Raw genomic sequence first — 23,898 nt, 5'->3', positions numbered from 1 at the left:
CTCAGGTCATTATCCCAGGGGCCCGGGATCAAGCCCCTGCATCGGGCTCCCCGCTCAGCGATGGGTCCGATCCTCCCCTTCTCTCTCCCTGACTCTCCTCCTGCTTGTGCTCGCACGCACACGTCTCTCTCTCAAATAAATACAATCTTTTTTTAAAAAAAAAAGGATCTTCCCTTAGAAATACCTATTTATACAGACTACTGGTAACCTAGCTACAAATCATTTACCGTTTTGCCTTTACATAGTTCTTCATAATACAGAAGTAGCACATTTTTGTTGAAAAATTCAAATAGATGTATAAATACAAAATGAAATTTTCCTCCTTACTCCCACTCTTCAGGGGAAACCACCACAGACAAGTGGGCACCCTTACAGGTCCTTTTCTATGCATATACAAGTGTATTCGGGAATATATGCACATACACTCATGGCTCCTTGGCTGAGGCCTGGGGAGGTTAAGTAACTTTCCATGATTCTCCTTCTTTGGTGCTGAAGAACCCTTATGTTGGAAAGAATCTTAGAGACCATTTAAGACCAGAGTCTAGGTCCCTCATTTTGGGATTGAAATACCCCTTGCAAAACAGAGCCTTCTGGAGTATGCAAGGCCACTAAATGGTCACTCTAGAGTGAGCAGAAATGGGTCTCTGGATCCCCATACAAATGTTCTTCCCACTACACATACTGTCTCTTGGGCTCTAGCATGGACTGGACTCTGAAATTGAAGCTGGGTGTGCTTTTCTGTTTCATTTCAATGATCACCTTGACACAGTAAAGCTAAGTGATTCAGATGGGTTTTGGAGCCAGATCCTCCACTTACCAGCTGTGACCTTGGGCAAGTTATTAAACCTGTGTCAGTTTTCCCATCTATAAAATGGGAATGACCACACAGGCCCCACAGAGTTATTGTGGGGATTAAATAAGTTCATGTGTGTAAAGCACTTAGTTCCGTACTTAACACTGTTGGTTACCACCATCAATATCATCATCTATTTCAAATGGTATTTGACCTCCCTAGGATGGAAGAAGCCAAAGATTTCCGATTGGTTTCTTATTTTTTTGTTGTTGTTGAAGATTTTATTTACTTATTTGACAGAGAGAAAGATAGTGAGAGCAGGAATATAAGCAGGGGGAGTGGGAGAGGGAGAAGCAGGCTTCCTGCCGAGCAGGAAGCCCAAAGCAGGGCTCGATCCCAGGACCCTGGAATCATGACCTGAGCCAAAGGCAGGCACTTAACGACTGAGCCACCCAGTTGCCCCCAATTGGTTTCTTATTGTTTCTCCATGGAGTTTGTGACATCTCCTGTTTTCCAGTTTGTTTCTCTGCATGCAAATTCTTTCATCCACTCAACAATGATGACTTATTGAACACCTATATGTTAGACCTCCTTCCCGACATTGCAAAGACCACAATGAACAAGCTAAACAAGATTCCTGCTCTTAAGGTGCTTACAACTAATACGGAGGGCAGAGACAGCCAATAAACACTAGGAAGTAAACAAGATCATTCTAGAGAGTGATATGTGCTCAAAGGAAATTAAAAAGGTTAATCAACAAGAATGTGACAGGGGTTTGAGAGAAGGTCCTCTGAGGAGGAGACAGGAGGACCAACACTGTTGTTCTTGGGGCAAGAGTTTTCCAGGCATAGGAAGAGCAGGTGCAAAATCCTCAAGTCAGGATCAAGAGTAGTACAGTCCAGGAATAAAGACAAAGCAATTATGGGGAGACCCAGCAAGCTCAGTGAGAGAAAGAATGGTTCAGGATGTGCTCTGAGAGGTTGCCCCAGAGTCTCACCTTGTCTTTAAAGCAGTAACTTCTTACTGAGGACTCCACAAGTCATACATAGTATTCTGCTCCTGGAATACTAAGCCTCATTCATTCACGTTCAAACATGACAACTCCCTCCCATCCCTGTACCCTCAACTGCCACCCTGTCTCTGGCATCTGGCATAAAATAATGATCTAGCAAATGCCTGTAGAATGAATGAACCCCCGGGTGGCATAACTGAGCAGTGCTTGCTGGGAGTGAAATGAGCGGTTCTGTTCATAGTGTATCTCATGACCGAGTAAGGTGACTCCACCCAGTAGCTCACTGCAACCACCTACACACCCCCTCCCAGGGACGCCACTCTCCTGACACCCCCCAATATTCAGAATTCCCAGTTCAAAGATGACTGCCAGAAAAAAAAAACAAAACAGTCTCAGGGACCCTTTCACAGGGACTGCTGGGGAGAGAGAGCTCTTTATTCTTGAGGAACATGACAGGTAAACTATGGCTATTCTGGCTAGCCCCAAGTTTGCAAGCCAGAAAGGTCTAGAAATGTTCTTCCCGTAACTCTCCTCACTCCAATGCAGTGAGGAGTGTGGGTATTATGTGAATATACAAATACAAATGCTCAAATCCAAAGTTTCTGCCATCTTAGCATTGCTCTATTAATTGTTAACCAGTGTCTGAGATATCACAACCTAGCCTAAATACTTCCAAAAACTCATATTAAAGAAAAAGCTCAATCAGGGGCACCTGGGTGGGTCAGCTGGTTAAGTGTCTGCCTTCGGCTCAGGTCATGATCCCAGGGTCCTGGGAACGATCCCCACATCAGGCTCCTTGCTTAGCGGGGAGCCTGCTTCTCCCTTTCCCTCTGCCCCCTCCCTGCTTGTGCTTGTGCTCTCTCTCTCTCTCTGTCAAATAAGTAAAAATAAAACCTTTTAAGAAAAAGCTCAATCAGGGGCGCCTGGGTGGCTCAGTCGTTAAACGTCTGCCTTCGGCTCAGGTCATGATCCCAGGGTCCTGGGATCGAGCCCTGCATCGGGCTCCCTGCTCCGCGGGAAGCCTGCTTCTCCCTCTCCCACTCCCCCTGCTTATGTTCCCTCTCTCACTGTGTCCCTCTCTGTCAAATAAATAAATAAAATCTTAAAAAAAAAAGAAAAAGCTCAATCAATAATTCAGTCTTAATTTTTTAAAAGTGCCCACAATAGTAGTAGCATCTAACATTTATTGAAGAGTTACTATCTGGAATACCCTGTCCTATACATTTTACATGAATCATCTCACTGTGACCCTCCAAGATTAAGTATTATAATCACTCCCATTTTTATTTTTAAATATTTTATTTATTTATCTGAGAGAGAGAGACATAGATAGCGAGAGAGAGCACGAGCGAGGAGGAGAGGGAGAAGCAGGCTCCTATTTAGCAGGGAACCTAATGTGGGGCTCGATCCCAGGACCCCGGGATCATGACCTGAGCGGAAGGCAGATGCTTCACCGACTGAGCCACCCAGGCGCCCCTAACCACTGCCATTTTACAAAGAAGGAAACTGAGACCAAGAGAAGTGAAGTATCTAGCACCTACACTATAAAATGCACATAACCATAGGATGGAGAATATATTGTTTTAAGTATAAATCAATTCTTGACCTCAAGGAACTTACAGTCTATTTGGGGAAACAAGACAGTATACCTGAAGCATGAACTAAAAGTCATCAGAACCCTCCTGCACTGCTAGTGGGAATGTAAAGTGGTGTAGCCGCTTTGGAAAACAGTCTGGTGGCTCCTTAAACAGCTACAAGTAGAATTACCATATGATCCAGCAATTCCACTCCTAGGTACATACCCAAGATAAATGAAAACAGAGGTCCACACAAAAGCTTACACGTAAATGTTCATAGCAGCATTATTCATAATAGCCAAAAAAGTAGAAACAACCCAAATGTCCATCACCCAATGAACAGACAAATAAATGTGGTATATCCAGACTACAGAATGTTCAGCCATAAAAAGGAATGGAGTACTGATACATGCTACAACATGGATGAATCTTTAAAACATGCTAAGTCAAAGAAGCCAGTTACAAAGGACCACAAATCCAGTGAATTCCATTTATACAAAATGTCCAGAATTGGCAAATCCGTAGATATAGAACATAGATCTATCAGTAGTTTCCTACTACTGATGGAAGGGGAATAGAAGAGTTGGGGATGATGTAAAGGGAGTATGGAACTTCTTTTGGGGGTAATGAAAGTGTCCTAAATTTGACTATGACAATGGATGCATAATTCTGTGAATATACTAAAAGCCATTGAAATGCACACTTTAAATGGGCGAATGGTATGGTGTGTGAATAATATCTCATGAAAGCTGTTTTTAAAAAGTTATCAGGGGTGCCTGAGTGGCTCAGTGGGTTAAGTGGCTGCCTTCAGCTCAGGTCATGATCACAGGGTCCTGGGATGGAGCCCCGCATCAGGCTCCCTGCTCTGTGGGGAGTCTGCTTCTCCCTCTCCCTCTGCTCCTCCCCCTGCTAGTGCACACTCTCTCTGTCTGAAATAAATAAATAAAATCTTAAAATATATATATATGTACATATATACATATACATCAGAGAAGGGCACCTGGATGGTGCAGTTGGTTGGGTGACAGACTCTTGGTTTCTTCTTTTTTTTAATTAAAGATTTTATTTATTTATTTATTTGACAGAGAGAGATATAGCGAGAGCAGGAACACAAGCAGGGGGAGTGGGAGAGGGAGAAGCAGGCTTCCCGCCGAGCAGGGAGCCCGATGTGGGAGGACCCTGGGATCATGACCTGAGCCGAAGGCAGATGCTTAACGACCGAGCCACCCAGGCACCCCCGACTCTTGGTTTCTGCTCAGGTCATGATCTCAGAGTCTTGAGATTGAGCCCCACATCAGGCTCTGCACTCAGCATGCAGTGTGCTTGGAGTGTCTCTCTCCCTCTCCCTCTGCTCCTCCCCCTTTCGCATGTGCACGCTCCCTCCCTCTCTCTCTCTCAAATAAGTAAATCTTAAAAAAAAAAAAAGTCATCAGAGAGTTTTAGATGAAAATTTCAAACTCAAAAAACAAATGCCATTTTGGTTATTATGGAATTGTTCCACAGTGTCTTCATCTAAAGACAGGTACCCTGGCTCACTCCTGTAAAACATCAGTTACCTAAAATTATAATTTATTATAATTTTGTATCTGAACTGTACTTTGTAAAAGTGAGAGACCAAAACAGAAATCACAAATTGTCAGCCACAGGGCAAGGACGAGGTACTGCTCCCTGTAATTGTTCAATGACAACTGCCTAACCTGGGAATGTTCTTTTTTAGGTTTACTTTTTGGGTGGTGGGGAGTGGGAGGGAAGGGAGTGGCCAATTGTTGGAGTTGTCACAAGCTTTAGAACATTCAGAGACTGGTGAACAGTGACTTGATTACGTTGCCCTTGTAAGCACACCCACAGATTACATAAGACTCAAATGCCCACCGTTATGACATCCAACACTTGGGCTGCTGAGAGCATGATAAGTATTTATTTATTTATTTATTATTATTTTTTTATTCTTATGTTAATCCCCATACATTACATCATTAGTTTTAGATGAAGTGTTCCATGATTCATTGTTTGTGCACAACACCCAGTGCTCCATGCAGAATGTGCCCTCCTCAATACCCACCACCAGGCTAACCCATCCTCCCACTCCCCTCCCCTCTAGATCCCTCAGTTTGTTTTTCAGAGTCCATCTTGAGAGCATGATAAATAAATGCCTGATGTCCGAGAGACCAAATCCTAACCTCAGGCCCATAAAGATGCCAGATGGAGTTACAGGGAGGACTATTTACTGTCTCTTTTACAGGAGATTCTCATTTCCCATCTAATTTTCCCCACTCCGCTTCCTAAGGTTTAGAGCCAAAAGGTTAAGGAGCTACTCTCTAAAGCAACGCCTCACAGACCCTGGAATTTTATATTAGTAGAAAGGAAATCTCAAAGTGAGGACAAAACGAGATTAGAAACAGGAGTTCCTGGTAGCACTTTAGATGCAGTCTAAAAAAGCTACAGCTCCAAAGAAGCAATTTTCTTCTTCCTAAGGTTGCTTTCCACATAATATTCCTTGGATTAAAGGAGCTGTGAAATCACCAAATACACACAAATAGAAAAATCAATTAAAAGTGGAAACTTAGGGGGCGCCTGGGTGGCTCAGTCGCTAAGCGTCTGCCTTCGGCTCAGGTCATGATCCCAGGGTCCTGGGATTGAGCCCCATGTCGGGCTCCCTGCTCTGCGGGAAGCCTGCTTCTCCCTCTCCCACTCTCCCTGCTTGTGTTCCCTCTCTCACTGTGTCTCTCTGTCAAATAAATAAATAAAATCTTAAAAATAAATAAATAAATAACATAAAAATAAAAATGGAAACTGAAACAATTTCTATCTTCTTAAGCGGCGCCTGGGTGGCTCAGTCGTTAAGCATCTGCTTTTGGCTCAGGTCACGATCCCAGGGTCCTGGGATCGAGCCCCGCATCGGGCTCCCTGCTCAGTAGGAAGCCTGCTTTTCCCTCTCCCCCTTCCCCTGCTTGTGTCCCCTCTCTTGCTGTGTCTCTGTCAAATAAATAAATAAAATCTTAAAAAAAAAATCAACAGCTTATAGTAGTAAATATTATTTAGTTATATTAATGTTTTGCACAAAAAGACCAAAGACACAAAATGGTGAAATGGAGATAAATATTCTAGGACAGACAGCACTACTATTATCTCATAAGCATTGTTGAATAAGACATTTTTAAAAGGACTCAAGAATGAGGGCCATTTTTATACAAGATAGTGGTACTATCATGTAGTTATTTGGGAAGCATTTTGCATTGGCTAAAGAAAAGGAAGGAAGGAAAGAAAGAAAGAGAGAAAGAGAAAGAAAGAGGGGGGAGAGAGAGAGAGAGAAAGAAAGAAAGAAAGAGAAAGAAAGAAAGAAGGAAGGAAGGAAGGAAGGAAGGAAGGAAGGAAGGAAAGAAAGAAAGAAAGAAAGAAAGAAAGAAAGAAAGAAAGAAAGAAAGAAAGAAAGAAAGAAAGAAAGAAGGAAGGAAAGAAAGAAAGAAAACACACTGCCCATATACATCACCAATAGCAGCAGACCTCATCTGTTAATGTCCCATTTGGGTTGCCAGCCTGTATCTGTTTTTCTGCAAAATGCTTGTCCTCAGGGCACCTGGGTGGCACAGTCAGTTAAGCGTCCGACTCTTGGTTTTGGCTCAGGTCCTGATCTCAGGGTCATGAGATTGAGCCCCACGTCAGGCTCCATGCTGAGCACGGAGTCTGCTGAAATTTCTTTCCCTCTACCCCTCCCTGCCTCTCTCTCTCTCTCAAATAAATAAATCTTAAACAAACAAAAAAACAGCTCGTCCTCCTCCTAGTACAGACTATGATGCCTGCAGTAATTCCTCCTTGAACTGCAAGGACCTAGAACAGGTATCTAGCTTGATCTTGGCAGGAACACAAGATGTGGCCAGTATCTTAAATTTGTAGATGTAGCATTTAATGGCTTCAAATCACATTTCCTGACGTGAGTGGGAGTTTTCCTCCCTTTAAGTACTAAGGATTAGAGAAAATGTACTTTGGAAAGAGGGAGAAAGAATGGAATGTTTCATATAATTCCAGAAACCCAGAGCAGACAAAAGATCTAGCCTGGTGGTTTTTGGTGGGGGAGTGATTATGCCCCCCCAAGTAGGACATTCAGCAATGTCTGGAGACGTTTCTGATTACCACGACTGGAGGATGCTATGGGCATCCGGCGGGGAGAGGCCAGGGATGCTGCCAAACATCCTACAATGCACAGGCTCTTACAGCCCAAAACGTCAATAGTGCTAAGGCTGAGAAACCCTGATCCAGTCCATTTTATAAAGAAAATGAACCCGAGAGAGATAAGTGACTTGTCTGTGACAGTGGTAGTAGGAGTCATCTTATTTTCAAGTCCAAGATTCTCACCAGCCCAATTTGTTCTGTTCTAAGATTTAATCAGGTCTGAGATGCTAAAAAATATTTAATCTTACACAGCATGGCAAGGCCTTAAGCTCAAGCTCCTTCTGGAACCAACAATTCAGCTATTGCAGAGATGTCAAACTGACAGAAGACAAAAGCCTCAGGGAAGCTTCCAGAAAGAGGAAATGCTCCCCCCCCCACCACCACTCCCAGCCCCCAACACATAAAAAGGTCTAATTCCAGGAGGGCTGCTTCCTTTTCCCAAATCCATGTAACTGGTTACAATTATATACCAGGAAAAGAAAACATCCTCTAGGGATTTGAGCCCATGATCAAGCATGGGAAGAAGGTGAAGCTCTGGGAAGACTGAAAATCCAGAAGCAGCTGAGTTTGCACTAACTTTTACTGAATATGCAGGCTGGGTGCTTTCCTCAAGCCAGTCTTCCATACCCTATAGTAAAGACGCTGCTGTTTACTACAGAGAGTTGGTTTCTTGTCCTCTCTGCAAGAAAGGGGCGGGGGGGAAGTGGCCAAAAGGGCCAGTCATTTTGTTATATTAAGAATCTAGGGTGTGGTGGTCCCCAGCTTCTGGCTGCTGGCCACTCCCCTCCTTCCTTCCTAGAATGCAGTTCTTATAAATGATAAAGTCTTACTTTCTACAGTAGATGTGTGGTAAGTGACTTAGCAAGCCTAGGAAAGCCGAATCCATCTGAAGTGGAATCCTAAGCCAGCAGTAGGGAACACTGAAAACCAACCAAATGCACATAAAAGTATCCTCAACAGTTTCAAGAACTGGAAGCACCAGGTACCTCTGGAACTTAAAAGAATGTGTGTGGGGCAGGGGAGGGGGGGCGTGTGGGGAGTATAAGGCATGTTGGTAGAAAGGTATTTGGGAAACAGTTATATCCTAGATCCCTTCTATCACTTCCCATCACTGGGTGACTGTCCTTCTCCCAGCATGGCAGAACACCGAAAGTTTCCTCTCCAGAGAGTGTAGAGTATGCAGGTCCCTGGATTGTGAGACCCAAGGCATAGTTCGGGGCCTGAGTCTAATAATGAAAACAGAGGGACTAAATGACCATGTGTACAGATTGTTGAGAACTACCCTCCATACCTCTGGTCCTCTTCATCCATTCAGCTCCCAGAATTCTGGTAGCCAGACCTTTATCTCCCAAGCAGGAGACAGACTTCTCTCAGGAATCAAGCCCAGGAAGAAAAATCCAAAGACACTGACACTGGGGATTCCCCAACAACAGCCTACCTTCTTCAGCCCCATCCACAAGGCCAGAGCTCCAATCAGCGTTTAAGTCTCTCATCATAAGCAGCCAGACCCATCTAAAGAAAGTTCCTACGTGGAAAATAGAGACCAAAACAACAACAAAACCTGGAGGAAATAGACTATGCGATAATTTTTTATTTTTATATTTTTTTTAAAGAGAGAGACATAAAGGAAGATACCACATTCATGAAACAAGAATAGGAGGCTACAAAAAAATTAAAATGAGCTATTAGAAATTTTTAAAGAACATGACAGTAGAAATTTAAAATTAAATAGAAGGATTGGAAAATAAAGTTGAGGAAATCTGGAAAACACAGCAAAGAGTCAAAGAGAGAAATAACTGAAAAGATAAGAAAATTAGAGGACTAGTCCCAAAAGCTTCAACATCTAAATAGTACTAAATCCATAAAGAAAAAACTCAGGAGAGGAAATCATTGTGAAATTTTTTTTTTTTTAAGATTTTATTTATTGGGGTGGCTGGGTGGCTCAGTCGGTAAAGCGTCTGCCTTCAGCTCAGGTCATGATCCCAGAGTCCTGGGATCCAGTCCGGTATCAGGCTCCCTGCTCAGCAGGGAGTCTGCTTCTCCCTCTCCCTCTGCCTCTGTTTGTGCTGTTTGTGCTCCCTCTCTCTCTCTTGCTCTCTCATATAAATAAATAAAATCGTCAAGGGAGAGAGAGAGCGGGATGGGAGGGGCAGACGGAGAGGGAGAGAGAATCTTCAGCAGACTCCACGCTGAGCATGGAGCCCAACTTGGGGCTCCATCTCACAACCTTGAGATCACAACCTGAGCCGAAACCAAGAGTTGGATGCTTAACCAACTGAGCCACCCCAGGTGCCCCTGTGAAATTATTTTTGAAATGTTCCCAGAAGTAAACAGCATAAGTTGCCAGATGGAAAGGCCCACTGAATGTCTAGTACAGGGATCAGCAAACTATGGCCTGTGGGCCAAATTCAGTCTGCAGTCTGTTTTTGTACAGACCTTAAGCTAAGAATGGCTTTTACAAAACTTTTAAAGGGGCAGGGAAAAAAGGAAGAAGATGTGGTAGAGATCGTATATGAACCACAAAAACCAAAGTATTTACTACATGACCTTTTAAAGAAAAAGTTTTCTGACCCTCTTCCAGCACAATGGATAAGGACGGACATATACCACAGCAAATCACTATGAAAGTCCAGAATATTGAGGACAGAGTGGAAGTTTCAGAGGGGACAAAATGAGACATACTAAAGGATCAAGAATCAAATGCCTTCAAACTTCTCAAAGGCAAAACTGGGGGCGCCTGGGTGGCTCAGTTGGTTAAGCGACTGCCTTCGGCTCAGGTCATGATCCTGGAGTCCCTGGATCGAGTCCCACGTCGGGCTCCCTGCTCAGCGGGGAGTCTGCCTCTCTCTCCGACCCTCCCCCCTCTCATGCTCTCTATCTCATTCTCTCTCTCAAATAAATAAATAAAATCTTAAAAAAAAAAAAAGGCAAAACTGGAACAAGACAATGGAGCAGTCTTTTTTTTTTTTTTAAGATTTTATTTATTTATTTGACAGAGAGAGACAGGGAGAGCGGGAACACAAGCAGGGGGAGTGGGAGAGGGAGAAGCAGGCTTCCCGCGGAGCAGGGAGCCCGATGCGGGGCTCGATCCCAGGACCCTGGGATCATGACCTGAGCCAAAGGCAGACGCCCAATGACTGAGCCACCCAGGCGCCCCAACAATGGAGCAGTCTTCAAAATTTTGAAGGAAACCAATTTCCAACATAAAATTCTATGTTCCTCCAAACTAACAATTAAGTATGAGAGCAATATAAAGATATTTTCTGACACATAAGGTCTCCAAAAAACTACCTCCCTTTTTCCAGAAGCTCCTGGGAAGTGAGCTCCACCAAAACAGGAGAGAGTAAACCAAGAAAAGAAGATATGAAATACAGAAGACGGGATGATTCAAAATGTAAGAGGTGGGGCGCCTGGGTGGCTCAGTCCGTAGATCATGCAACTCTTGCTCTTGGGGTCATTGAGTTTGAGGCCCACATTGGGTGCAGAGATTACTTTAATTAGTTAATTAATTAATTAATTAAAAACAAATGATGTGAAAAAATCTCAGGAGGATGGTGAATAGATGGAGGTCCCAAGTAACAGTGGTGCACTAGAGGGAAGACCACCAGTCTCAGCATAATGTGGCTTTATATCCACCCACACAGTCATCGTGTCTGGTGCCCTGCATTCCATTGTGTAGATGCAGGTTCCCCTGTGGTATTATTTCACCTAGTGCAGGTCTGCCGCTGATGGTTCTTTCAACATTTTTTGTTTTTGTTTTTTTAATGTCTGAAAGTGTTTCTTTGGCTTTGTTACTGAAGGATACAGTATATTCTCTGGGGTTTAGCATTCTAGGTTAATATTTTGTATCTCTCAGTCCTTCAAAGTTCCTGCTCTACTAACTTTCAGCTTACATTGTTCCCGGCAAGAAATCTGCACCGTCTTTATCTCTGCTCTGTATATAATGTGTCTTTTCTCTCTGGTTAATTAAAAAATTTCTTTTTATAACTGCTTTTAAGCAATTTGGTTATGATGTGCCTTGGTGCAGAGTTCCTCATGTTGCTTATGTCTGGGGTTCACTGAACTTCTTGGACCTAAGAGTTTATAGTTTTCATCAAATTTGGAAAGAGTTCAGCCAATATTTCTTCAAATACTGTTTCTGCACGCCATAACCCCCCCCCCATTCTTCTCTCCTTTAGGGACTCCAATTATATATACTGGGCCCTTTGAAGTTGTCCTACAGCTCACTGATGCTTTTTGTTTTTTTTTCATTTATTTATTTATTTATTTATTTATTTATTTATTTATTTATTTATTAAGATTGTATTTATTTGCGAGAGAGAGAATGAGAGACAGAGAGCATGAGAGGGAGGAGCAGACTCCCTGCCGAGCAGGGAGCCCGATGTGGGACTCGATCCTGGGACTCCAGGATCATGACCTGAGCCGAAGGCAGTCGCTTAACCAACTGAGCCACCCAGGCGCCCTCTCCAGTCTTTTTTCTATGTTTCACTTTGGATAGTTTTTATTGCTATATCTTCAAGTTCACTATTTTTTTCTTCTTCTGCAATGTCTAACCCCTAACTCTAACTCTTCAGTAAAAAGAGAGAAAAACGAAATAGTAAGAGGTTAACAATTGTTAAATCTATAGATTTAATCTAAATTAATCTAAAACTTAGATTCTAAAACTTAGAAGGTAAGTAGGTGATATTATACTACTCTCAATTTTTCAGTATATTGGACTTTTTTTTTTTTAAGATTTTATTTACTTGACAGAAAGCGAGAGCAGCAACACAAGTAGGGGGAGTGGGAGAGGGAGAGGCAGGCTTCCCGGTGAGCAGGGAGCCTGACGCAGGGCTCAAGCCCAGGATCCTGGGATCACAACCTGAGCCGAAGGCAGATGCTTAACGACTGAGCCACCTAGGCGTCCCAAGTATTTTGGACATTTTTAGTAGATTGGGGGCAGGGAAAGAATGGGTATTACCACTGTATGAGAAACTGACCAGATCTTTCAGTCTCAGTTAAAGCCTGAAAAAAACTTATGACTTTAACTTGAATTTCAAAGTTCCTTAAAGGATAAGTAGGAAGGGTGAGATGACACAGAGGGAGAGACACCCCACCACATAACCAAAACAGTAAAGTTCAAAGTAACTCACCCTAGGATTATCTGAGGGAAAACTGGAAACTCTCAGCAGCCACATGATCGCCTCATCTTAAAATCCTGAAGGACTTTTACCCAAAACATGATTAGGTCTGCAGACTGAGTAATTTTTAACGGGTCAGCCTCACAGCAGTCCATTGTGGAAAGCCTAGAATGTGAAATGAACAGAGCAGAGGGCGACTCTTGCTCAGCTGCAATGTTTTATTTTCCTCAAATCCCTAGCAACTAGTCCCAGCAATATTGATGTGTCTGGACACCAGCGAGAGGCCTCTTTCCTTCCTCTCCTAGGGCTACACCTAGGACTCAAGAAGATGGGTGAAAAAGGCACTATGAGAGCAGGGGCCAAGCTCTGCTTCGCTGTGTCACTCTCAGTACGGGGGCTCTGAAAACCATCTAAGCCTAAAAGGTCTTCCTTCCCCCCCTCAGCTGCCAAACAGAAGCAGCTTTGTTCCTACTGCCATTAAAGGAAGTTCATGAGGATCATCTGTGACTGGATTAGAATCAACTGGAAAGTCCTGAGCTACATCTAAGCACAGTAGAAGTGGCCTTTCCTCCCTCACTACTGTAACACTGCTAGTAACTTATACCTGTCACTGTGAAAATCTACAGTGGCACAGACATGAAAATAATACTTTGTCCCCAATAGCCACAGAGAAGGGAAAAAACCTGCCACCGTGTTTCATCCAACAGACTAGTACAATCTGACTTCCTGCTCTGGGTGGGAGTCTGGACTAGACACTTCTAAGATTGTTCCCAGAGCCAAGATTCTATACTTTGATGCCACCTTGACATAGTATAAATCCCAAATCCTCAGAGCTTTACAACTATATCCTCATTTCCTCCAACAATCCTGAACAATGAAGTTCATACAGACTTTAAGACACACAGAGAGGGGCGCCTGGGTGGCTCAGTCGTTAAGCATCTGCCTTCGGCTCAGGTCATGATCCCAGGGTCCTGGGATTGAGCCCCACATCGGGCTCCCTGCTCGGCGGGAAGCCTGCTTCTCCCTCGCCCACTCCCCCTGCTTGTATTCCCTCTCTTGCTGTGTCTCTCTCTCCATCAAATAAATAAATAAAATTTAAAAAAAGAGAGAAAAACTCTGGAAAAGTACCCAAGTGCCAAGCCTCCCAGCTTGGAGAGCAAAGACTCACTCTTAAACGAGGAGTCTGGGTTGCCAGCTCAAGCTTGCTTTCAGACAGTTTGACGATGGGTCCGGTGAGTCACAAAATCATAAGACACTGCTCTGCTAGATTCACCTTCTTGACTCTGACTCTCAAGGCAGCTGGCTACTCTTCCTATGTCCATCCGAAATGCTGGTGTCCCTTGGGGGGAAACCCAGGCCCTCTTCTGGCCTACACCCTCTCCTCTGTGATCTGATCTGATCCCACAGGTTCAGTGACCTGATGACGCCCCAATCCAAATCTCCAGCCCAGACCTTCTGGGCACATCTGCAAACCTGTTTCTTCTCCTTTCATATCTCAGTGAATGGCACAACCTTACAACTGGCTGCCCAAGCCAGAAAATGGAATCTTTCCCAACTCCTCTTACTCATCCTGCACATCCAAGCATTCATGATGACCCGACCCTTCTACCTCCAATGACTCCTTCATGTCAACCTTCTCTCCAGCCACTGCTACTTCTCCATCCCTGGCAGAGCTTCTGCCTGGGTCACCACAGGAGCTTCCTAATGGGATCCTCTGCGCTCAGTCTCCCTCCCTCCCACCAGCCTCCATGCAGCAACCAAAGATCTTTCTAAATTAAAAAAAAATTTTTTTAAATTTTTAAGTAGCTCCATGCCCAATGTGGGGCCTGAACTCATGACCCTGAGAAGAAGAGTCAGATGCTCTACTGACTGAGCCAGCCAGGCACCCCCTAAACTAAATTCTAACCATGTCTCCTCCTGACTTAAAACCGTCAGTGGTATTCTACTGTTCCTGGAATAAAGATAAAAGTCCTTCACAAGGGTAAGAAAGCCCCAAGCACCTCTCCAACTTCTCTCTGCACACCCCCTCACCCCATAGCTCAAGCCACATTGAACTTTTCTTTCTCATTCTCTTGCCAAGCTGGGACATTCATCTACTTGACTGACTCTCCCCCAGACCCCACCAACACCATCCTTCTGGCTAACTCCTCTCATCCTCCAGGTCTCCCTCAGCCTCCCTCATTCCCCAGCCTTGTTGGAGGCTCCCCCACATGCTCCAATATCATCACACCATCGTGTCCCTCTCAGGGCACTTACCCCAATGTGCTACCATGGCCTGTCTGAATCCCACTAGGACCAGATCTACTTATACACCATTATATCTGCTGCCCTTAGCACAGCTTCTGGCACAGAGGAGACTGCATAAATACTGGTTGAATGAATGGAAACACTTGGTCCCAGAACCCTCTGAAGCATGCTGAAATGGAAACAAGCTGTGATATATGGTTGGGGTTTCTCTGACATCTCAGAAATCCTCCAAACAAGGAGTGACTGTTGGAAAGTCTGATTCAAATCTGTTATCTTCACAGCTAGGCTCCAGGAATTTTTTAAAAATTTGTTTGTTTTTCTCTACTTTCCTCCATCTCTCTCTAATTTTGTTGTTGTTGCTCTTTCCAAGATTGAAATGGGTTTTCCTAGTGTGATAAATACTTAATATCTCGATCACTTCCTACAAGGTCAGCTTTTAGGCCAAATAATTAGTAGAGATTTAAAGTGAAACATCATGGGGCACCGGCTGGCTCAGTTGGTAGAGCATGAGACTCTTGATCTTGGGGTTGTGAGTTCGAGCTCCACAATGGATGTAGAGTTTACTTAAAAATGAATAAATAAAGTGAAATATCAGTGGCATATGAGAAACAGAAAAAAAAAAAAAAAGGGAAACTGGAAATCTGCCCTCCGAGAGCTTGCAATTTGAGCCATCAGTAGTTACTCCTGCTTCAGAGCCCCAGAGACACATATTAAGATCAGATCAGTGTATATCAGAAGCAAATTGCTTTGTTTTAAGCAATGCAAACTCTCCCAAAGGGCATCAGAATGGACAACAGCTAGCTGTTGTCTAGTGATTATTAGATCCTGTGTCTATCAAAAGATAGTGATTCATTTCCTTGACTCTTCTAATAACTTATTCACTAACCTTGAGCAATAAACTAATCTCTGGAATTGTATCTGTAAAGTAATAAAGCTCCTTATAGTGACTCTTTATTGTCTTCCAAGCAATTTTTTGTATATTTAATGTGAGCCTTGAAAAAATTGTGTGATGCTGAGATCAGCATTTCTAATTAAAAAAGAAGTTTAATAAAAAGAGGTGTCCAGGTCACCTAGCCACTAAGTGTGAGAACTGGGACTGTCAGCTGGATATTCTGACTTCTGGCCCAGAATTTTTTCCACTTACCCAATACTGCTTCTCATTAAAAAAAAATACACACACACACACACACACTCCAAAAAATGCATAGAGGGGAAAAAGGTAAGTAAAACTCTTACATGTTGAAATTCAGATGAAGTCTTAGACACCTCACCCTAACTTTAGTGCTAGGAACAGCCCTGCACAGTAGCAACTAACTTGTTGAAGTAATCAAAAAGATCAAGCTAGGGATTCTCCAAGCATTTCTCATATAGGTGAGCCATGGGACTAGGGTTCAAATTTTATGGCTGTTGAATTGCTAGTGATGACTATAAAATTTGACCTGACTGCTCCACTAAAGAAAAGATACTTCATTAGCTGCCAAACACCTGTTTTGTCTAAGAGGTGCTACATGCCAAAAAAGCCAGAGAAAATATCTTTCAGTGCACATTCAATAAGCCCTTTATAGATCCTGTGGCAGATACATGCTCTTACATCTGATGGGTAACACATGTTACCTGAGTCCCAAACCACCTCTTAGGGAATTTTGCCCCAATTTAAGCTGCTAAAAAAGAGGCGGGGAACACGCTTGTATGGCTCAGTCAGTTAAGCCTCTGACTCTTTTTTTTTAAAGATTTTATTTATTTATTTGAGAGAGAGCATGAGAGGGGGGAGAGTCAGAGGGAGAAGCAGACTCCCTGCTGAGCAGGGAGTCCGACACGGGACTCAATCCTGGGACTCCAGAATCAGAACCCGAGCCAAAGGCAGTCGCTTAACCAACTGAGCCACCCAGGCACCCAAGTCTCTGACTCTTGATTTCAACTCAGGTCATGATCTCAGGGTGGTGAGATCGAGGAGCCCCGTGTTAGGCTCTGTGCTGGGCGTGGAGCTTGCTTAAGATTCTCTCTCTCCCCCTCTGCCCTCCCTACCTCTTGTGTGCTCTAAAATAAACAAACAAACAAATTAAAAAATGGCAAGCCAAAGCTGTACTCAGATGAAAATTCATATCCTCTGATACTTTGTGAGGAAAAAAATTAACCAATCATTAGATTCAAGACATTAGAATAAGAACACATATGCACACAACATAGAAGGAAAAAACTGTTTTTTTAAAAAAGACAAGGGGGGCACTTGGGTGGCTCAGTCAGTTAAGTGCCTGCCTTCAGCTCAGGTTATGATCCCAGGGTCCAGGGATTGAGCCCCACACTGGGCCCCTGCTCAGCAGGGAGTCTGCTTCTCCCTCTCCCTCTGCCCCTACCCTGCTCATGCTCTCTCTCTCTCTCTCTCTCAAATAAATAAAGTCTTTAAAAAAATAAATTAAAAAATAATAATAAAAATAAAAAAGACAATTAAGGGGCGCCTGGGTGGCATAGTCATTAAGTGTCTGAATCTTGGTTTCATCTCAGGAGAGTGGGATCGACTTTTTTTTTTAAAGATTTTAAAGATTTTATGTATTTATTTAACAACATCATTCCCAACATGGGAATATAATTGAAATGATCCAAGAATAGCCAGAGGGCTCCAATATTAATAAATATATATGCAAAAATAATAAGTAGAATTTAACAATACAGAAAAAGGATTATACATGACAACAAAGTAAACTTTGTTTCAGAAATACAATGATATCCAATATTATAATTAATTCGATTACATTAATAGGTTAAATAAGAAAAAGCATACGATCATTTCAAAAGAAACTGAAAAAGTAGTTAATACTATTTAAAAAACGAACTCTTAGTAAGCTGGAATTAAACGGAAGTAGTTCAAATATCATTTCCTCAGGGAAGCTTTCTCTAACCTTCCCTGATTTATGCCAGGCCTCCCTGTTAAATGTGTTCATAGTGTCCTGTACCATTTCTTTGTAATTCTTATCACAATTGTAACTATTTTTTGTAGTATCTGTAAGACAACAATGTTAGAATCCCTTAAAAAAGGAAGGAGTTTAGGGGCACCTGGCTGGCTAAGAGCATGTGACTCTTGGAGTCATGAGTTCGAGACCCATGTTGGGCATGGAGCCTACTAAAAATAAAATATAACATAATATAATATAGATAAATAAGGAGGTTTCAAAAAATTTATTTATTTATTTATGTATTTATTTTAGAAAACGGGGAGGGGCAGAGGGAGAAAAATCTTAAGCAGATTCCATGCTAAGGGTGGAGCCCAATGCCGGGCTGGATCCCACAACCCTGAGATCTTGAGCTGAAACCAAGAGTTGGACACTTAACTGACTGTGCCACCCAGGCGCACCAGGAGGTTGGGTTTTTTTTTAAGATTTTATTTATATATTTATTTATTTATTTGAAAGAGAGAGAGAGTGCACCCGTGCACACAGGTGATGGGAGGGGCAGAGAAGGAGGGAGAGGGAAAGAATCTGAAGTAGACTCCGTGCTGAGCTGGGAGGCCCACTCAGGGTTCCAATCCCAGATCCCTGAGATTATGACCAGAGCTGAAATCAAGAGTCAGATGCTCAAGTAACTGAGCCACCAAGGCGCCCTTTAATAAGGAATTTTAAAAATATAATTAATAAACTGGAAATAAAGACAAAATGGGACCACTCAGCAACAATAACTTTTAAATTTTAAATGAATTGTCTATAAGGACCGAATCACAACCACTACAAGAAAAAGTTGGGGTTTTTGTGTTTTTAAAGACTTTATTTATTTGAGAGAGAGAGCATGATAGCGCTTGCACACAAGTGGGGGGAAGGGGCAGAGAGAGAGGAGAAACAGACTCCCTGCTGAGTGGGGAGCCCAATACAGGGCCAATCCCAGTACCCTGAGATCATGACCTGAGCTGAAGTCAGACGCTTAATGGACTGAGCCACACAGGTGCCCCAAGAAAAAGTTGTTTTGGGGCGCCTGGGTGGCTCAGTGATTAAGCATCTGCCTTCAGCATAGGTCATGGTCGCAGGGTCCTGGGATTGAGCCCCGCATCAGGCTCCCTGCTCCACGGGAAGCCTGCTTCTGCCTCTCCCACTCCCCCTGCTTGTGTTCCCTCTCTCACTGTGTCTTTCTCTGTCAAATAAATAAATAAAATCTTTAAAAAAAGAAAAAAGAAAAAGTTGTTTTGAATCAAAAGTATACAGAAAAAAGATAAAAGGTAGAAGATTAATGAAATAGATAACTGGTTAGATTTAAGTACATACCGTTTATTGAAGCTTTCCACTTTTACATTTAAAAGACAGAGTAAAAATAATAACTTCAAATGAAAATAATATGTAGATTAGAAATGTAATTTTAACAATCTAATTTAAAAATGGGCAAAGAAGGGCTCCTGGGTGGCTCAGTCCATTGGGCATCTGCCTTTGGCTCAGGTCATGGTCCCAGGGTCCTGGGATTGAGCCCCACATTGGGCTCCCTGCTCAGCAGGGAGTCTGCTCCTCCCTCTCCCTCTGCTCCTCCCCCTGCTCCTTCTCTCACTCACTCTCTCTCTGTCAAATAAATAAAATCTTAAAAAAAAAATGGGCAAAGGAGGGACACCTGGGTGGCTCAGCCAGTTAAGTGTCTGACTCTTGATTTTGGTTCAGACCATGATCTCAGGATTGTGAGATGGAGCCCTGCATGGGGTTCCACACTGGGTGTGAAGCCTGCTTAGGATTCTCTCTCCCTCTGTCCCTCCCCCCTTCTAAAAAATAAAAATAATAAATAAATACATAAATAAAAATGGGCAAAGGATCTGTGTAGACATCTTTTCAAAGAACATATACAAATGGCCAATAAACACATGAATAAAATGCTTATCACTAGCCATCAGGGAAATGCAAATTAAAACCACAATGGAATACCACTCCATACCCACAAGGATGGCTATAACAAAAAGACAGATAATAACAAGTGTTGGCAAGAACGTTATGAAATTGGAATCTTGGGGCGCCTGGGTGGCTCAGTCATTAAGTGTCTGCCTTCGGCTCAGGTCATGATCCCAGGGTCCTGGAATCGAGCCCCACATCGGACTCCCCGCTCGGCGGGAAGCCTACTTCTCCCTCTCCCTCTCCCCCTGCTTGCGTTCCCTCTCTCGCTGTGTCTCTGTCAAATAAATAAATAAAATCTTTAAAAAAAAAAAAAGAAATTGGAATCTTTATACACTGCTGGCGGGAATGTGCAGCCACTTTGGGAAAGGAAATGATAACTCTTTCCTCAAAGAGTTAAATATAGTTACTATAAGACCCAGCAATTCTATTCCTAGGTACCCACCCAAGAGAGAAAAGACATATTTAAAAAAATAAAAATAAGATAAAAATAAATATAACATAAATTCTTCATTCCATGAATATGGTATACCACTTCATTTATTTAAGCCTTCTTTGATTTCTTTCATCAGTGTTTTATAGCTTTCAGCATATAGATCTAGAACATATTCCATTAGATTTATACTAAATATCTCATTTTTTTTCATTCTACTGTAAATGGTACTATTTTAAATTTCAATTTCTATATAGATTTTTGTAAACTGACTTTGTATTCCACAACTTTGCTAAACTATATGCAATTCTCTTCATAGGGCTGCTCCCTTATTTGTGAAGCTGAAGAATTATGATTTTTACATTGCAGTATACCTAAGAAACTAAAATATTAAAAGTAAATTTGTTAAAATGTCAATTCTTCCCAAACTGATCTATAGATTCAACACAATTCCAATCAAAACCCCAGAAAGATTTTTTAAATAGAAATAGATATGCTGATTCTTTTTTTCTTTTAAAGATTTTATTTATTTACTTGTCAGAGAGAGAGAGAGCACAAGCAGGGGGAGCGGCAGGCTGAGGGAGAAGCAGGCTCCCCGCTGAGCAAGGAGCCCACCATATGCGGGACTCAATCCCAGGACTCCGGGATCATGACCTGAGCTGAAGGCAGATGCTTAACTGACTGAGCCACCCAGGCATCCCAGATATGCTGATTCTATAATTTATATGGAAAAGCAAATGAACCAAAACAATTATGAAAAAGAAAAACAAAGCTGGAGAACTCACAATACCTGGTTTCCAGTCTTACTTTAAAGCTACAGTAATTGGCACAGAGTGGATGTTGGTGAAAGCATACATATAGATCAATGAAACAGAACAGTGAGTCCAGAAATGGACCCACCCATATATGGCCAACTGATTTTCAACAAAGAATAAAGACAATTTAATGGGAAAATGGATAGTCTTTTCAACAAATGGGGCTAGAACTGGACACTCACATACAAAAAAAATTCATACACACACAAATGAACCTCCTAAATCACACCACACAAAAAAATTAACTCAAAATGGATCAAAGATTAGGGGCGCCTGGGTGGCTCAGTCATTAAGCGTCTGCCTTCGGCTCAGGTCATGATCCCAGGGTCCTGGGATCAAGTCCCACATCGGGCTCCCTGCTTGGCGGGAAGCCTGCTTCTCCCTCTCCCGCTCCCCCTGCTTGTGTTCCCTCTCTCGCTGTGTCTCTCTCTGTCAAATAAATAAATAAAATTTTTTAAAAAGTTTAAAAAAAATGGATCAAAGATTAAATATAAGGCCTAAAACTATAAAACTTCTAGAAGAAAACACAGAAAATTTATAAAACACAAAAGCTTTGTGAATTTGGGCTGGGCAAGGATTTCTTGGATGGGATACCAAAAACACAATCCATAAAAGAAATTGATAAATTAGAACTTCTTCTCTGAAAAATACTGTTCACAGAATGAAAAGACAAGACAAAACTGTGAGAAAAGATCCGTAAATCATATAACTGATAAAGGACTTGCACCCGGAATTATAAAGATCTCTTAAAACTCAGTCATAAGAAAATAACCCAATAAAAAATATGCAAAACATTTGGACATTTCACCAAAGATATACAGATGACACTAAATACATGGAAAAATGCTTCTCTTCATCATCAGTCATTAGCAAAAGGCAAATTAAAACCATCATACAGAGGAACTTGGGTAGCTCAGTGGGTTAAGCATCTGCCTTCGAATCAGGTCATGATCCCAGACTCCTGGGATGGAGCCCTTGAATCGGGCTTCCTGCTCAGCAGGGAGCTCGCTTCTCTCCCTCTCTCGCTCAAATAAATAAATAAATAAATCTTAAAAAAAAAATAAATAAAACCATCATACCAATACCTATCAGAATGGCTTTATTTATTTATTTAGAGTAGGCTCCACGCCCAGCATGGAGGCCAACGCTGGGCTTGAACTCACCACCTGAGATCAAGACCTGAGCTGAGATCAAGAGTCGGATGCTTAACCAACTTGAGCCACCCAGGCTCCCCGGAATGGCTAAAATTTTTAAAACATATAATACCATGTACTAACAAGGATGCTGGTATGAATGTAAAATGGCTTTGGAAAACAATTTGACAGTTTCTTATAAAGTTAAACATACACTTATCATATGACCCATTAATTCCACTCCTAGATATTTACATATCCAAGTGATCTGTTCACACAGAAACCTGTGTGTGAATGCAATTGTCCAAATGCAAATAACTAACTAGAAGTGGCAAAGTGCTGGCAAAGTGATAACCCAAGCAGTGCATCCACACAAAAGAACAGCAGTCAACAAAAAAGGAACAAACTATAGACACATGCAACATGATGACTCTCAAGCACATCATACTAAGGTTAAAGAGGTCATATTCAAAAAGGTACATACTGTATAATTCCATTGATGTGACATTCTGGAAGAGGCAAAACTATAGGGACAGAAAACAGCTCAGTGTTTGCCCCGGTCTGGGGGTGGAAGGAGAGGTTGACTAGAAAGGGCAGCACAAGGGAATTTGAGGGGGTAATGACATTGTTCTGAATTTTGGGTATTCCGGTGGTTACATAACTGTATGTAATGGCTGAAATGTGAAGAGCTGTTCACTAAAAAGGGTGAATTTTACTGTATGCAAATTATACCTAGATTTTAAAATTGGAAAAAATACAATATGTATGTAATATATTTCAAAAAATACTTGTTATATGTATGCTAACCAAAGTTTCTACGGAAAAAAGAGAAGTGTACGAATGAATGAAGACTGCTTCTATCTAGGTGTCCTCTCAATTTCTGACACATCCTATGAATCATGGACCCATCTGAAAAAGGTATGTGCTTAATGTGCAAATCGAAACTGCATTCTTTTCCAGAGGAATGTGATTCTTGCAAACAAACATGAGGAGAAATTGCTAGCAGCTAGGAAACAACAAAAAGACAAATAGTACATTTTGAACTCCTTGCATCATTGTAACACACTGAGAAAACTTCAGGGAACAGAAATAAACTCTGGATTACAACATGGATTTACATACCGAAACGTCATCTATTAACATAAAATAGATATAAAATGTCACAGAAAATGAAATCCACCTTTCCCTTATAATCTCTTTGTAGAGAGCAGAAAACAAATACATCTTATAGAAAGAAAATAAAGAAGAAAGGGTAAAGATAAAGAGTAGAACTGGAAATAGAAGTTGGGTCAGATTGCAATTTGTCCATAGGTTCTTCAGGCCAACTCTCCCATTTCCCAGTTCATTTGCACATCTGTCAAGAAAATTTTTTTAAAGATTTTGTTTATTTGAGAGAGAGCACAAGCAGGGAGGAGGAGCCGAGGGAGAGGGAGAAGCAGGCTCCCCACTGAGCAGGGAGCCTGATGCAGGACTCGATCCCAGGACCTGAGCCAAAGGCAGACACTTAACCAACTGAGCCACCAACAGGTGCCCCTTTCAAGAAGAAATTTATCTGAGACTCCTTTCTCCCCCAAAACTCTGGCCCCAGAGGGCAGAGCTAGTCTATCTTGTGCTCAAAATCCTCTAACACGCACTGACCCTTTTTGTGGATCTTTTCATGATGGTAATATTTACTGAATTTACTGTGTGCTAAGAACTATACTAAGTGCTGCACTATCTCCAACACGCACAGAACCCCACAAGGTAGG

The 23,898-nt window shown here is 42.2% G+C and overlaps 1 protein-coding gene across 5 annotated transcripts in view; it reads right to left on the bottom strand.

The window, feature by feature from the left end:
• The window catches only part of STXBP1 (syntaxin binding protein 1), a 72,109-nt gene that overhangs the window by 44,715 nt on the left and 3,496 nt on the right, over nt 1–23,898 (bottom strand). The window contains exon 1 of one of the 5 annotated variants that reach the window (XM_064579790.1): nt 10,397–10,401. The exons of the other annotated variants lie outside the window; for them this stretch is intronic. The gene's annotated coding sequence lies outside the window, so the exon portion shown is untranslated. Of the gene's footprint in view, nt 1–10,396; nt 10,402–23,898 lie in introns of those variants that run through there. 5 annotated transcript variants of the gene reach the window in all.

Source organism: Mirounga angustirostris, unplaced genomic scaffold (genome assembly GCF_029215605.1).
Source record: "Mirounga angustirostris isolate CCGP_5_RB_7025 unplaced genomic scaffold, mMirAng1.0.hap1 SCAF_15, whole genome shotgun sequence".
In the NCBI taxonomy this organism is placed as follows: Eukaryota; Metazoa; Chordata; class Mammalia; order Carnivora; family Phocidae; genus Mirounga; species Mirounga angustirostris.
Note: the sequence above shows the minus strand (reverse complement) of the source record. Positions and strands in the feature narration are given on the sequence as shown.